At 50.7% G+C, this 16,822-nt stretch overlaps 1 protein-coding gene and 1 pseudogene across 3 annotated transcripts in view; both read right to left on the reverse strand.

The window, feature by feature from the left end:
* The window catches only part of ATOH8 (atonal bHLH transcription factor 8), a 35,703-nt gene that overhangs the window by 6,838 nt on the left and 12,043 nt on the right, over window positions 1–16,822 (reverse strand). The gene's annotated exons all lie outside the window — the stretch shown is intronic.
* On the reverse strand, window positions 74–13,975 carry LOC109456751 (ragulator complex protein LAMTOR3 pseudogene; annotated as a pseudogene).

Here is a 16,822-nt window from a genome sequence, read left to right on the forward strand (position 1 = left end):
AGGCGTGGAAGGCTGGATCAGCTGGAGTGTCCGGGCAGCCGGACCCCAGCCCGAAGACCTCTGTCAGCTCTCATACTCTGCTGAAGCCACAGCTACCACCCATGAGCAACGGAGACAGTTTCTCTGGCCAAAGCCTGACATTCAATTCTTGACCCCACCTTTTCCCTTGTGTCTACATGGACCTACGTTCCCACCACCTACCTGGGCCCAGAAGTCCCAGCACATGTATCTTCCACCCAAGGAAGCCTCTTATCAAATAGGGCGTGGGGGGAAGAACACTGGGAGGCCTTAGGTGCCAGAAATTTCTCTACAGTTAACCAGCTGTGTGACCTAGGGGAGCGCACCTCACTCTGTTTTAATTCCTTCACTTGTACAGCAAGGGGGTTAGCACTCCCCAATAAGAGGTGCTCTGCAGAACACTACCTAGCTGAGGTATATCCCACGAGTTTGGAAACACCACAGACCTTGGCTCCATCCTGGAAAATCACTATGACTATTAGCATATTAAAGGCTCTGTAAAGTCCTGCAGTAAAGAAATTCATGTGACTTTACCCAGTGTTTTGTGAACTCACTCAATTGATGGTGTGATTACAACTGCATCATAAGTAGAAACTCACGCCAACCTTCTGGTAAAGTGAAGCTTATTGAAGGCTGCAAAAGGACATTTCAGAGAGGCCAGGGGGAAGACTCAGGAAAGACAGCAAGGGGCTTGCAAACCTCAATAGGGGCAATCTGTGACCCTTTCCCGGTAGGCACCTGTGAAAAACAGCACAAGGCCACTTGCAGTAATTGGCTTCTTTCCTGCCAGACTACTAACTGGCGCAGTCGCTCAGCACCCCAACCCCAAATGCCCAGCAGAGACCCCGACTGGTCCAGCCTCAGTCAGATTTTTACCCTGGACCAATCAGTTGTGGCTGAGGAATGGGAGATAAATCTACCAATGCTATCCTTTCAGAAGGGGCTGTGTGGGGGCATCAGGGGTGTGAGTATGCGTGAGTAATTGCACAGACAGAGGAGGAGGCTGACAAGTACTCCCTACTGTGACAACCACACCAGGGACCCCTGCCAGGCGACATCACTTAGTGTGAGAAGCACAGCTTGAGAGGACCTCTTGCATCCCTCGTGCTCTGGCTTCTTGTGGGTGCTGTTTCCACTGTGGGCCAAGGCTCTAGGTATATCTGGGTAAGGCTCTTGGCTCACTGTCCTAAGGAGCCCCTGCATCACAGCCGCTCATCACAGAAGATGCCCTTTCAACACAGGTTCTGTTGCTAATACAAACTCTGAAAACCACTAGACAAGATATCCTCTCCAGTCCCTTTCGGCTGGTCTGACATGCTGAGTCTGATGGAGGTGATTTGGTCAGCGTGGCAAAGTGGTTGAGTTTATCACATTTAGAAACCATCCTTTTATCTGTTCACTCGTTTGTAGCCAGAATGTCAGCTCCGCGAAGACAGGGACGTGGTCTGCTTTATTCCCTGCTATGGCCCTAGTGCCTAGAACAGTGCTGGACGCAGAGCAGCATCTCAATAAAAATTTGTTGAGTGAGTGAATAAATATTTCTATTTGCAGGTATTTTATTGACTGGAGCTTTTATACACCACAGGATATGTCTCCTATGTCAAATGTTACATTGAGAATTTTTGTAAATGTGCTTGTGCTTTGGGTGAACTGTTGGTCATTGTGAACCCTGGAACAATTTTGCATGTTTTTTGCTTTTGTCCACTTCCAGTTTTTTTTTAAATTCCTAATTATACCTCCTCTGCTTACTAAGTTTGCCTCTGGCTTTAAGCAGATTGGTTTCCTCTCTTGACCACTCCTATGTGATGCAGGGTAATTTTTACCACATTGGGGGCATTAAAACAAAAAACAATTACATCTGCCTTCTAAGTTATTTTACCTTTTAAATTCATTTTCAGTCTCTGATGTCCACTTTACCTACTTGACCATTTTTCACTATTTTCAAATTATACATTTTCCTATATTTAAGCAATTTGTATATAGCCTTCTACCTACAGAAAAAGTTGTCCAGTAGGATTGAAATCCTGACAGTTTTTTAAAATTGGTTTGTTCCAAAACGAGAAGTCAAATTTAAAATATTATTTTAAAATTAAAATACGAAAGACAAGCAGGGAGGATGTATTTCCCAAGACCTACACCATTGAGCATTATTTTATCTTTCACTTTTAAGTACAATGTGTGGGGGCTAGAAAGGGGGTTTCATGTTCCATTCTGAATGCTGAATTCTGGGGTTCATCATGGCACCAAAGTCAGCGAGCTGTGGGGCCCTGGGTAGGCTGGTTCATGTATCCAAGCCTCAGTTTCCTCATCTTTAAAATGAGCACAGTAGGTAAGTTACAAAGAATCAATGAGACAATGGGGCCGTGCCCTTGTCACGACCTTGCACCTAGCAGAATCACTGGAACATGCTGGCTCACGTTCCCACAAAAAGCTGAGTCCCAAGTTTGACTAAATGGTATTTGAAAACAGAATAAACAGGTTAAAAAGCCTCAAAACAAGTAACCAGAAATAGTCACTTTGAACCAACTGTCATCTTGACCAATTTGCTTTCAACATAACCTTTTTTGAAAGAAATAAGCACAATTTTTAAAATGACATAAGTCGTGTCTATCATCTGATGAATGGATAACCAAAGTGTGGTATATCCATACAATGGAATATTATTTAGCCATAAAAAGGAATGAAGTACCAATATACATGCTAGAATATGGCTGAGCCTTGAAAACGGAATGCTAAATGAAATGAGCCTGACACAAGAGACCACATATTGTATGATTTCATTCACATGAAATGTCGAGAACAGGGAAATCTATAGATTAGTGGTTGCCTAGGGCTGGGGGCTGGGGGTGGGGGAGACTGAGGAGTAAGAAGTGGTAACTAAAGCATACAGGGTTTCTTTTCAGGCTGATGAAAATGTTCTAAAATTGACTGTAGAGATGGTTGTACAGATCTGTGAAAATACTAAAAATCACTGCATTGCATACTTTAAATGGGTGAACTATAATCTCAATAAAGCTGTTACGTTTTTTATTTTTTTACTTTTAAAAATGCTATTTTATTCCTATTCATGTATGAAAGAAATGGCTGTACTACCATATTTACATACATAACCAATATCGGAAACAGAGTTCGATAATGAATCACATCTAAATTTTATAAAGAACACACAAACATCAGGACACTGCTTATAGAAAACAGAGTAGGGGGGAAAACCATTAGCTATGATTTTCATTTTCATCAAAAAGCAGCACCCTCTGAGAAGAATCAAATCAATTAATAACATTCATCTATTCTGCAAAATAATATATACACAGGAAAGTTACTGATTGTACTGATTTTCTTACTTTTACTAAGCCATTTTATCTTCCTCACACTCAATGCAAAGAAATAAAACAATACGAAAAAGGGTAAGTCCTCATTATTATTCACAATAAAGAGTCTGCTTCATTCTGCGGACCTGGGGGCATTGTACCACAGGGAGCACGTCATGGCTCAAGTAGATCAAAGTACCATTTTGATTCTGACCCACCAAATAGAATCTCATGCAGGTTTGGTAACTGGACTAGCTCCATTGGATCTGTAATAGACTGAACCTATGTTTGTGGAATCCCCAGATCTCAGTAAATCAGAAAAGATCCTATACAAGAAAAAATAACAATCTGTCCATAAATTACATCTGTAGGCTCTTTCTTTAGTGTAAGTTGGGAAAAGGGGTCCTTTCTTGAGTACATGGATACAAGTACTGCTGTGGTCTAAAGACTGCTGAATTGATATGTCTGTTACAATGAAGATAAGGTAGGCATCAAAACCGTGGTCAGATTAAGAAACTTCCACAACTTGTCTCAATTCTTCAAATAATGGAGCAAGTTCCATTTCTAGGCTGACAATGAGTCCTGTATTGGCATTGCTGCTGGCTATGAAACTCACCACCAAAAGTAAACAATTGAATTGAACCACCTGGTAGGCATTACAGTAACAGATGATACTTTAATTTTTTGAAAGTCCAAGTTTTCTCCCTTGGTCTGCTGCAAGGGCAAAGGTAGATAAGAAACAAGGTCTCAATGCATGCTCTGGAGCATTATCATTGGCCACTTTCATAACAGGCCTTCCATCTCTATCTGATACAACACTAGCGTGGAACCCTTCAACACTTGGTAATTTTTTTATACAGGAATCACTTTAGGTCATTTGCCACGATGAACCCCTTTCTCCCATAGGTTCAAAATCCACGCTTTAGCCCACTCCTCCTCCCCACCCCCCAAGATCTAAGCCCAAAGGAAAGCGGAAAGGACATCCCTCCTATTCCAGCTCACTGCCCGTGCCACCTGTGGGCCCAGGCCTGAACACAGGGCAAAGCGGCACCAGCTATCCAGTTTTCTGGCCTGCCTGCATCTCCGGGCAGCAGGGTTCTGGGCTGCCTGCTATCACTTCAGGGACAACTTCAAAGACAGGTTCCTCTGAAAGCTGCCGTCACAGGATTTGTGGCCTCTTCTCCTAAATTTTTAAAAAATTTGCGTAGGTAGCACGTTAATTATAGAAAAATTAGAAAATACAGAAGAGTGAACAGAAAAACAATTTCTTTAATCATGTCAATCTCCCCACCGAGAGAAAAACACTGACAGTATTGGGGGACTGCTTCCCTATGCTTAGACACACCTATATAGTATTTTATGAAAGTGGAATTATGTGGTGCAAACTGCACCGTAGCTGGTGTTTGTATTGTCTCTAAGACTCCAACCCATACATCTTTGCATTTGGCAGATCTGCGTTCACATCTCCTCCAAGGGCCAGGCTTTGCTGAGGTTATTCTGGGCACAGGCACAAGCTTGGGCTTCCAGCCTCCAAACTTCCCAGGGAACTGGAAGCAGGTATGACCAACCCACCCCCAGAGCCTCCCGCCCCGCCTGGCCTGGGCGCCATGGGTGACAGGCAGGAAATTTATGAGCAGCTGGAGTTGGCTGCTATTTGCCGAGGGCAGGAACATGGCGTGAATCAAGGATCACACTGTGTCCAGGCTGGGAGGGCCCTCAGAAGTCCCAGGCGTCTGAGCGTTGCAAAGTTATGGCCAGAGCCCCTTGTGAGCCAGGAGAATCTGCCTGGGAACCATGAATTGGGAGAAAAATTCATTCACTCAACAAAGATATATTGAATTCCTACTGGGTGCCAGCTCTGTGACAGGCACCGGGGTTACAGTCCCTGTCCTGGGGCAGCTTACAGTCCAACTCCAGGGTAAAGCTGAAAACCACTGCTGCTGCTAAGTGCCGTCGGTTCTGCCCATCCCCCCCGGGTGTTCTTCGGGCTGCTGACCAGCAGTGACTGAGCTGGCTGGGGATCCCGGCTGCGGTGTGTGGACAGCTGCCTGTGCTGCTCAGAGGCCACCCCGCCCCACAGGCCCCCGACACCCCAGGTTGGGTGCAGCAGGCCAAACCCCTCATTTACTAAGGCCAGTGGGTATGCTCAAACCTCAGAGTCAGTCAATGACATACAAAAGAACTTTCCTACCAGTAAGAAACAGCCACATCAGACAATGTGGATGAGAGCAAGTAACCCAGCAGACCCCTCCTGTGCTAAGATGCTAGGGCAGAGCTGGGTCTCAGGTATCCTGTCCACGCACTGTGCACACACCCCACACTGTGCTAGGGGATGGGGTTTTGCTGGCTGTGTCCCTGATCCAGGACAATGGAGGACCAGCTCTAGTCCAGCCTCTTGTAACCCTCAGTCCCGCCTCCACTGCAGGCTGGGAAAACGTGTTTTTGCTCTGAACTCCCGAAGCATTTCATACTAACTCCTCCTACATCGCTCTGTGCCCCAAATTATTGTTGGTGCGACTGCCATCATCTCCTAGCTCACCCCATATACGTCCACCAGAGCTCCTGAGAGAAGGATCCCCACGTCCGTCCTCCCAGGCCTGGGAAAAGGAGCAAGTGACTCAGTGCTCAGAGTGAGCATTATTGCAAGCAGCCTCAGGCCAGGCACCACGCAGCTCTCCTGTGGATGTGTTTTCTCACATAGTCCCTCAGATGGGGCCACTGCTGCTTCCATTTTGCAGGAAATGGGGGCCTGAACAGTTTCTTCACTTGTCCATCACACCGCTAGGATGAAGCAGAGCAAGGCAGACCCTTGACTCCTAGAGAGTTCAGCTTCTTCCCTGGCAAATGGGACTGGCAAGTCCTCAAACTACCCACCCGGCTTTCGTGCCTCGGCTCTAAGAAAACCTCAGCCTTCGTCCCTTGAAACCTGAGGGAAGGTGGCTGGCCATGGGAGTCTTGGCACTTCCGGAGCCAGGGCCAGACCTCATAAGGAGCCCAGTAGGCCCGCAAGGGACGGCCAGGGAGACGCAAGGCCACCGCCGTGCTGACGCCTTCCTGGGCTGCAGGCCACTCTCTCTGGCTGCCAATCTCTCTGTGTCTCTCTCTGCGCTCTGCCTGCACGTCTCTGTGCCAACTCTCTCTTGGCCTCTCCTGTGTTTATCTCTCCATGTCCGTCAGCCTATCTGTCTTTCTTGGCCTCCACCCCACCCACAGTACAGGGCACTGTGAGGGTCGAGTTGGCCTGGGTGAGGCCTGAGGCCCAGCTGCTGCAGCTTCCCATCTGTTTCCCATCCTGTGATGTTGTCCAGCCAATTCCACTTGGCTACATGCTGCTCTGCCAGACCCAGAAGCTCAAGGAGCCCATGACCTTGCCCCAAAGCCAGAGGAGGTACCCAGGCTGGAGAGGAGCTGACAGCTGAGCAGATAGGTGCCCCAGCCAGGTAAGGAAGGCCCTCCCTCTTGCAGCTTCCCGCTGCTCCCTGACTCCCAACTGCCCCACACTACACACATACACACACACCCAATCACAGTGTGGAGGGACCTGCCTCCTCAGGGCTGGGAACTACTCCCATCACTCTTTTGCATCTCTCAGTCCTTCCCTCCCCAGTCCTTACCACAAAGTGACAGCAGGAGTGATGGGGCACTAACCAGACAAGCCAATTCATGCCAAAGTACTGGCCAGCCAGCCTTTGTACAGACCACAGTGTGTCTCCAGGAAACCCCCAGGAAGGAGTCTAGCTCTGGATATTTCAGGACCAGTGCAGGTAACAATGGGGTAGCTGAGAGAGGCCATGAGGTCCCTGGACAGACCAAATAATCAAATGATTTCTGCAAAAACAGTGTGAAAATGCAGTTTTAAGATGAGAAAAACACCTCCCCTAGCCCTTCCCATCATCCCTCAGCCCTTCATAGCTAGATTCTAGATCCACCGTGGAATTCAGGCAGGGGTGTGGAGAGGTCTGATCAGGGCTCTTTACTTACTACCACCCTGACCATTAGGGACACCTCTGGATGCACAAAGGAGAGGCCAAGACTGGGAAGAGAAACAATTCTTTCACCCACACTCATGTGTACACACACACACACACACACACACATACACTCCCCCACACACACCCACTGAGTGGCACTGTGTTAAGCGTGCCCGCTCTGGCATCAGACAGCCTCTGTGTGAATCCTGACTTCCCCATTCGACCAGCTGTGTGACTTTGAGCTTCACCTCTTTGCACCTCCGCCTCCTCACCTATAAAATGGTAGGAACACTCATCTACTACATGAGGTAGTACTGCAGGCAGGATTAAAGAACACAATGGCTGCAAAGCCAAGCTGTCGGCATTAGGCACCATATGTCAGAGCACACACACGTGTCTGTCTGTGTGTGCACATGTGTGTCTTCCCGTCAGCTCCTCGAGGCAAGAACTGGGTCTCCACTTTAGATTGCCAGGGCCCACTCAGTACTAGGCACAGAGGAGCTGCCCATTAGCTGTGGAAGACAATTGGAAACACCGTATTTCCTTGTGCTTCCATTTTTCCATTCATTTGGTAAATATTTCTGAGTGTTTAGACCAAGCCTGGCACCACTTGAAGCCCTGGGGTTACTGCCGTGCACGAAAGACAAGGGGCCCTGCCCTCCCTACACTGACATCCTAGGAGGAGCAGCCCCGATGCAGAAGCAACTTTCCCTAGAGAAAGGAAGCCTCTTGCTTTCTGAGCCAAACAGCTTGGGCAGGTCCTGTCCCAGTAACTGATGCACTTCCCTGCATTCTCAGCCAGATGTTACTGGATGTACTTTAGCTTCTTCTTAACAACTCAAGGTCAAGCCCAGAAATGTCAGTCTACATAAGACTCCCCAGGTCCTTGAGGCTTCTGGGGCCCTTTGCCCCGACGCTAAATGGCCCCAAGCCTCTTGGCTCTTCTCAGCCTCTGGCGTTGCGCCTTTTGTTTTTGTTTCTTCCCACACAATTAGGCCACTGGCTGTGATTCTGGGTGCTGTCACTGCACCTGCTCCAGGAGCTGGCCTCCCACTTCGATTGGTTGTTTCTGTTCAGCTGCTCTGATCTGAGACACCAGGGAGTGAAGGCGTGGGCTCCAAAGAAGGTCTGGACTGGCTCTCCTGTGAGCTTTTGTGCATGGCCTCTGTGTCATTTAGCTCTGTGTTCCAAAGGGCGGGGCCTTTGTCTGTGTTGTTTTCTAAAGGACCCAGCACCTAGAACAATGCCTGGCACATAGTAAACACTCAAAACTATTTATTAGTAAATAAATGTGCAGGGCCGTCACGCTTTCTTCATCTTTTTCTGCTCATGTAACTAAAGAGAACGAACAAGTGAAGAATCACACTGTATGTGTGGAGGGGGTGTGTTTGCGAATAACCATGCAGGCTGCCTACCCATGTCCTGTAGGTGCACGCAGTGGTGGGGACACGGAGGCAGGAGCACATCACTGTTATGGAGCAGGTGGGGTGATTCTCAGCAACACTGTATAGCTGTCCTACACGTTCTGAGGGGGCTCATGGGGCTGCCCCTGCATGAACCCAGCTGCCTGGCCCTGCTATCAAAGGACCATCTCTAGGGGCTCCGGACCCCTGAGGCAGAAGCAGAGACCTTCAGTCATCTGCCAGTGTGCACCCCATTTCTACCTGGACAGGAACTCGGCCCACCATGTGGGAGGCCCTCCATCTGATCCTGACAGACGGCGCCTGTAGACGTGCCAGCACACCTGAGCAGGTGTGTACACACACACACACGGCAGACAGCAGAGGGACAGACCTGGTGTCCTGGGCCTGGCAGCAAAATCAAGTCCTTGGTGGGCAGCCCAGTCTGGTATCCATTCTCTAAGTAAGTGGGTGGGGAAGGGACACTTGAGGTCCCTCTACCCACCTTCCTGATGGATCACCAGTGTCCTGCAGGAACCCCCTCTGACTGCACTACATTTCCAACTGAACTGACAAGCCCTTTCATGGCCATTGTTTCCTGAACTCACCTCACCCACAGACATTTTTATCCATTTTTTTATGAGGAAAGTGGAGCTTGGAGAAGACAAGTGTCTGAGGTTACAAAGCTCATGAGTGGCTGGGCTGGAGACCCACGTCTCCCAGCCCCGGGCCCGGTGCTGCCAACACCTGTGCAGTTCACAGCTTCTTGCAGGGAGCAGAGGAGAGTGATAGTGTGCACTCAGGAGCGCTTGTTTCACGGGGCTGGAAGAGCCTGCCTTGGTTCTGCCCGGCCCCGCCCAGCTGTGTGAGCCTGGGGGAGCTCATCTCTCTGGGTCCCAGCCTCCTCATTTCACCTCCATGGTTAGTAATGTAGCCTCAGGAGGCAGCTGCAAGAGTCAAGACAATAACGGGCACGAGAGGGCTCTGCAAACTGTAAAGCGCTGTGCAGAGGTACCAGACCGCCAGTGGCCTGGCCTGGCCACCGAGGCTCTCTGAACTTCAATCAACAGAAAATGGGGCTAATGGCTCTCACCTTGCAGGCTGCAGTGAGGAGTGGACCAGCTCATGAAAGGGGTTCTGTCATTGTGGTTAAGGTTGTGACACTGGTTCGCCCACTGGGAAGAAAACCACCTCATCACAAAGCAACCCTCCGGGAATGAGCCATGTGACGGACTGTTCACCGTGCTGCCCTCCCAGCGGAGAGACCTCAGGTCTTCCTCCGTTGCAGGAGCACCCCTTCTCTCCGGGCAGGTAGGGAATGTCTGGGTAGGACTGACTGAACTGGTAAAGAGAAACGTTCTTTGAGGTGAGGCCTCTGCCCTGCCTGCCTTCAGATGCAGCGTGAGGATGAAATGCTCGGTTCTATGGCAGCCACTGTGCAGCCAGGAGGTGAAGACCAAAAGGAGCTGGGAGCCCCGACATCACCAGAGTCTTGGAGACCAGGAAGCAGCCAGGAAGCAGCCGCTTCCCTCCTGGACTGTGAGAAACGGGGGCCTCTGTTAATTTAAGCTGCTGCTTGAGGGTTCTCTGTGGTCTGAAATGCAAAGCTGTTCTCACTGATTCAAGGGCACAAGGGCACAAGAGCCCACGTGGAGGTATGGGGGAGCCCCGGCCTTTCCCTGGCTGTGTCCTGAAGCCCCTAGTTCATCATTCCCTAAAGTCTTTGCCTTCAGCACAGGAATATTCGGCCCCCGCAGTGTGAATTTTAGTGGAAGGAACAGTGTGTAATTATTTGGGGGCCTACTATGTGACAGGAGCTCGGACATAAAGATAAAAAGGCTCACAGTCTAGCTCAAGAGGCAGGCACCAAATAAACATTGTGTAAATAATGCAGTGTACTGGCTATATCACATAATGTATCATGTAACATATCACCTACAAATATAATGTAATGACATAAACCGCGCTCTATCACAGAATAGACTATCACATAACAGCACATTTTATATCATTACTTCAGAGTATATCATATGATACTCGCCTGAATTAGACAGCACACACCCCTATGGTAAGAGAAGTGAGGGAAGAGGGGGCCATGCCATGGGTCCCTGAGGAGGAGGCTGGGGTAGGGGTCAAGGAGCGCTTCCAAGAGGAGCTGAGCCTTCCAGAATGAGCAGGAGTTAGCCAGACAGAAGGGACAGCATGAGCACAGAGGCCATAAATAGCCCCTTTGGGTGAGGAGTTCCGTGTTGCTGGAGTGTAAATTGGGACACAGGGAGTGACCGGCTGGAGCTAGGTCACTTGAGGGGGAGGGTTAGGTGTCCTACAAGGGAGTCTGGCTTCTATCCTTGGCCTGTGGGGAGCCCCTGAAGGTCCCGAGCAGGGAAGTGAGGTGGTCCGACCTGGTTTCTGGCAGAGTTGCTGGGCGGAGCTCAGGAGGGGACAGACTGAATAGGGGAGCAGCTGGGCACTGGGCCAGGCCCCAGATGGCCATGAATTCTGGGCAGAGAGCGGAAGGCCTCAAAGGAAGGAATGGCTCCTACTTCGCCTTCTAGAAATACTTGTTCTAGGAGCTCAAGGAAAGCAAGGATTTGTATTTCCCCTAGAACACGTTTTCTGGTCTGCTGGGGCAGGTAGTAAGGGGACGGTCTGCTCGAGGACACGTGGGGAACGAGGGCCTGCTGGTGCACCCTCTGTCCCAGGCCTCCCACTGTGCTGGGTGCTGGGCAGTGGGCAGAGTAGGCCCGCTCACCTCTGTCCTTCTGCCTCCCCCCTTTTCCTCTGGAAGTAATTTCTAGTCACTGGGCCAACTCCACATTATCCCCAGGGGCCTGGGCCAGTGGCCACGCCTCCTTCCCCAGGTCTTCCTCACAACCCCATGAAGACCAACCTCTCAGGCAGGAGATATGGGAGGGAGGGTGAAGTTCACAAAACAATTTCACATCCTTTTGTGCCACTGATCCCTACTAGATCTGGAAGGCAGGCTGGGCATCCCCCAGATAACAGACTCGAGCAAGACCATCCAGTCACACAGCCCCTGGGGCAGAGCTAAGACTTGCCTCACAGTCCAGACCCAGACACCTGTCCAGGGAGGCCCGGGTCGAGAGGCTGGATCTCGTCGGCCTGCACGGAGCCCTTTAGACGGTAAGATTAATGGTCCTGAAGTTGTGATAAACATAAATATGTGGGCCTGCTGGAGCTGCCATCTCTCCAACTGAAACTGGGAGGAGAAAAAGAAAGAAAGAAAGAAACTGGGAGGAGAGGGGAGATGAGGGAGACAGGAACGAAGCATGGAGGCCAGAGTGGAGTGCAGGTGAAAGCACAAGTATCCTGCAAAGCTCAGATCCTCACTGAAAAAAGCTGACCACCCACAGCACAATGGATGACAGGCTTTTTCTACTGCTGGGGTGAGGGGCTGCCGGGGGACATTTGTGGGGGAGGCAGCACTGGAAAAAGGTGCAGGGAATTGAGGAAGTAAAGGGGAAACCCCCCGTCTCCTGCCCCTGACCTGTGCCTGCCCCATCATCACATCAGCACCCTCTGACACTAGGAAGGCATCTCTCGCCTCACTTCCACCTGGCAGCCCCAGGCCTGACTCTCAGCTCCTACTCGGGGGTCCAGAGGGGTGTGAGGAAGGTGGCCAGGCCTTGCCCTCTCCTTTCATCCCCAGTGCTGGCCTCCCAGCTGCCAGCTCTGCCCCAGCATCCCACAGGCCCCCAAAAGGCCACCTGGTGCCTGCTCCCAGGAGGTGCCCAGATACACGTCTTCCAGGAGTTTCTGGCAGTGGCGGCAGCCAGTTCTTTTAAAAGGCTTCATGTCATACTGCAATCAGCTGAGGGATCCAGGCCCTGGGATGTGAATTAATGACACATTCTCCCAAATGTTCCGTGTTGCTCTCTGATGAGCTGATGAGGGTCTCCATGCTATCTCTGGCCCCCCACCCTCTCTCTGTGTGCACACTGTTCACATCTTTATGCTCAGCATACGACTCTCTGCTGAACACATCGATGGGTCTTGGCCCTGCCCACGCCGTGCCCTCCCGGGCACCTCTTTCTCGCCTGTCTACTCCAGCTGAGGTTTTATGAAAACAATCACTTCCAACCATTCTCAATTTTAACAGCTTTGAGGGAAAAAAAAAGTTTAGCAGTATCCAGGGAAACTAATTAGGTGGCCTTCAGGCACCTTAGAGGAGGAAGAAAAGTCACAACTGGTGTAAGAAGAGGAAAAAACAACATTAAAAGAAAACAAGGAGGAACAAAATAAAAACCAGAGATAAAAAGTCAAGAGAAAACAGCGGCGCCTGAGAAACAAGAATTCCAGCCGCCAACTTTTACGGTGTCCAGCCCTGTTATTCATAAGCGAGTTTCCTCTCTCACAAAGGACCTTTTGCACGGTTTTCCCTGCTGCCTCCAAACCAGCTGCTCACGCTGTTGTATCCTGAGTGATGATGAGGCTCTGAAAGGGTTTTTTGGGAACAGATGGCTAGGGGAGAGCTGGGGAATGTGCCAGCAGAGGGCTGGGCGGGCTGCCAAGGCCTGCGGTGACTGAGTGCTTGGGCTTCCAGCTCGCGTGCTTTCCCTGCCCTCTGCCCTCCGTGGCGCCAGCAGGCCTTCCCAGCGAGAGCTCGGAACATCTGGAGTCTGGGGCTGCCAGGAGGGGGGGCCGTGGCGGCGGCGGGCGGGGGACCCTCTGTTCCAGCGGAGCTCCCATGGACTCACCACCAGGCCCGCCTCGGAGAACAGCTAATCAAAACCACAGCGCCCGAATGGGAACCAGGCGTGCTCCCAGCTGCAGCCAGAGGCCGCCAGGCGACTTAACCCGGTGTCAGGCCTCGCTGGCGGCAGAGCACTGGGGGTGCTCAGGGCTGATGACACCCCCTAGCCCACCCCACCCTGAACCACCCCCAGCGCCACCACCAGGCTATTGGCTTCCCACAGCTTAATGAAGCCTCCACGTGCTGCAGCCTGGCTGCTTACATAAGAGCGGTTGCTCTGGGCAAGGCCCTGCACCCAGCATTTGCTGGAGGCCTCTTGGGAGCAGGCCACCCTGCTGGGCAGTGTGTGAACTTCAGGGACAGGCAAGCCTCAGGAATGAAGAGCTGGGAGTTTGGAACCAAAGAGACACAGGCTCGAAATAGCTCCACCACTTCTAGTCACGCGGACTTGGGCAGGAGGGCCTCAGTTTCCCCTCTGTGCTATGGGGGAAGGGGTTTGTGTAATAGGGGGCAGAGATAATGTATGTGAGGTGCCTGGCACACAATGAGCACTCACCACATCGTCAATGTGATTATTGGTGGTAGTCTGTTTATTGGCATTATTACTGTATGCAACCAATGCCATGCATGTATTTTGGTACGAGTCCATGAACTTTAGAAGCCCGGGGATTTCTGGGTTGGCTGCACACTTGCCCCCCTTTAAGGATGCAGGAATAGAGCTTTGCACTGAAGTGCTGGGGACGGAGGAGTCCCCCACTTAGAACTACTCACCCTCATTTACATTTTGGCTGGTCAGTCATTCATCCACCCCTGGGGACTGCCCTTTTCTGAGATGTTCCTTCCTGGTGTTCCATATGAAGTTGTTACCTTGTAGCCGTAAATTCATGAAATTTCCTTTCTGGCACTCACTGAGAAAATGCCAGCCCTTTCTCATACTGAATCTTGTTTAAATCTTCCAGCAAGACAGCAATGAAGGTATGTAGGCTCTCATTTTAGGGATGAAAGAACTGAGGATCAGAGAGGTTAGAGAAGTGGGGATCAGAGAGGTTAGGTAACACACTCAAAGTCACACAGCTAGGAGGTGCCAGTGCCAGGACTCAAACACAGGTCTCCAGCCCCAATGCTCTATACTTCACTTACTTCATGGTCTTGCCCAGGGTCTCCCTGTTATATTTTTGTGTGCCTTAAAGTTAAATGATCACACCACAGGGAACTGTAATGTTCTCTCGACTTAACCCCCACCTACACAGAGACTCTTTCTCCAGGGTCCAGGGCCAAGGGTCACAGAGCCTCTGTAGGGGTTTCTAGAGGGGCACACCAGCTGGAAGAGGTGCTCCAAGGGGGTTCTCTAAAGAGTCTCTGCATTCCCAAGGGTTATCAGAGCAGTAGAGGGGGCTTCCCACGTCTCTGTGACTTTCTGAACTTAAGTTGTTGGTTAGTATTTGTTCACTATGCAGGAGACCCCAAGTTTTCATTCATACACAGCATGTTGGAGGAAAAAGGTGAGATCTGTGAGTGCATATCCGGAGGGTGGTAATCGGGAAAAGGAGAGAGAAAGGGTGGGGTAAAAAGAATGTGAAAGGAAAAAGAAAAGCAGCATCCCCAGCTTTTACCCACCTCGGGACCACCGGGGAATATCAGAGGGCTGAATTTAGCGTGGGGCAGGGCGAGCTGCTCAGAGCTCACCTGTGAGGTTCCCCAGCTATTGATCCCTCCAGCCCAGTCCCTGCCAGACTTGTAACCTAATGGTGTCAAATGTGAGAGGAGAAACGGCAGCTGAGAGAACACTCCATGTTAGAACAAACAGCTGGCGACAAACGTCTATGTAATTGGAATGCCAGAAAAAAATAAATTGCATCCATTTTTATGACTAAAAGGAAATTTGATGGTGGTTTCCCACCCACCTCCCCTTTTTTCCCAGCATAGATGGACTCTGTGGGCTTTGAAAGCAAATGGTATTTAACTCAATAACTTGGCCAGAGGATTTGGAAACAGAACCTCCTCTCACCCAGCGGCACTTCCAATGAGGGAGGGTGGGAGAAGGGGGTGAGGAAGTGGAGCCTGCCTCCAGCCCACCTCTCTGACTGGCTGGGTGACCCTGGGCAGTTCCTCAGGCCCTCAGTCTCACTTTCACTATCCGTGTGTTGGGACAACACCAGCACCTACCTTGCAGGGCTGGTTGGGATGAGTCAATGAGGTGATATGCCAGAAGCACTAAGCATCATGCCTGGCACGGAATCCCAGCTCTGAGAACATCAGGTATTATCAGTGTTTTCAGGGCACTACACCAGGGTCTCCACAATCTCTGTGAGTGACTTTTGAGAGTAACGCCTTTTTTAGACAGAAAAAGGAGCGAAGGAGACCTAAGCACAGAAAGTGTTAACTATAAAGGGCCTTAGAAATTACTTCCGGCAACAACTCACCTTACAGAACTAGAGACTGGGGAGGTCCCAAGGAGGGTGACTATGTACATGGCAGGTGGGGCAGAGCCAGGCCAGTGGGCACTCTGGAGGTGCAGGAGGCCCTGCACACAGGAGGTTGCATCCAGCCAGAGCAGGAGCTCTCGAGACTCTGCCTCGCACACTCAGGGGCTCTGGAACAGTCCACAGAAAGAGCAGGTACCAGGCGCTACCCAAGGCCTGGGCTCAGCTGCTCAGAGAGTAAGGGGCCCCTTCGGAACACTCTCCACTCCCACTGACCCCCCAACCCCAAACCAACGTGCCACCTCAGCTTGTCCCCAGCACCGAAGCTATAGGTGATACCCATGACATTCTTCCAAAGAGAAGTCAGGCCACCCTTGGATTTGCCATCACCAAGAAAAGTCTCCCCTCCCCAGCAATCAGCAGGAAAAGGGAAAAGATACAGGTCAGAGGGAGTTGCACCAGCGTCATGCCTCCTCTGACTCCAGGTCACCCACAGGGTGAGGAGCAAACTCCTGGCCTTGCAGAGCCAGCCTTCCTGGACTGTGCCAGCAGGTGACAGTCACATGGCCCTGGGGTCCCCAGTCGCTGCCGAGGCCTCTACCCAAGCCCTTAACTCAATGCATCATGGTTCCTCTTCTCTCTCCCCATCCCCAACCCTGGGCCTGAGAACAACTTGAGGTGGGGACTTACTGGCCATTTGTCACAAGGATTTAAATTATGCCATTAATGTCAGTAGTTGTTGCTGTTGTTGTTGTTGTTTTTGTTGTTGTGTTAATATTCAGTGGCTTTAAATCTCTGGCAGGGGATACCGTAGATTGTGGGAAATTGGTCCTTTCCTGTTACGAAGGTCTGGCAAGGCCCGCCCTGCCCAGGTGTGGAACAGTCCTGCTCCTCTTCTTCCTCCCTGCTCCTCTTCCTTCTCCCCCTTCTCCTCCCTTCCCCTCCTCCCCAGCTCCAAGGAGTTGCTGCTTCAAAAACAGGAGCT

The sequence above is a fragment of the Rhinolophus sinicus genome, chromosome 2 (genome assembly GCF_057876585.1).
Source record: "Rhinolophus sinicus isolate RSI-liver-muscle chromosome 2, RSI-T2T, whole genome shotgun sequence".
Taxonomy (NCBI): domain Eukaryota; kingdom Metazoa; phylum Chordata; class Mammalia; order Chiroptera; family Rhinolophidae; genus Rhinolophus; species Rhinolophus sinicus.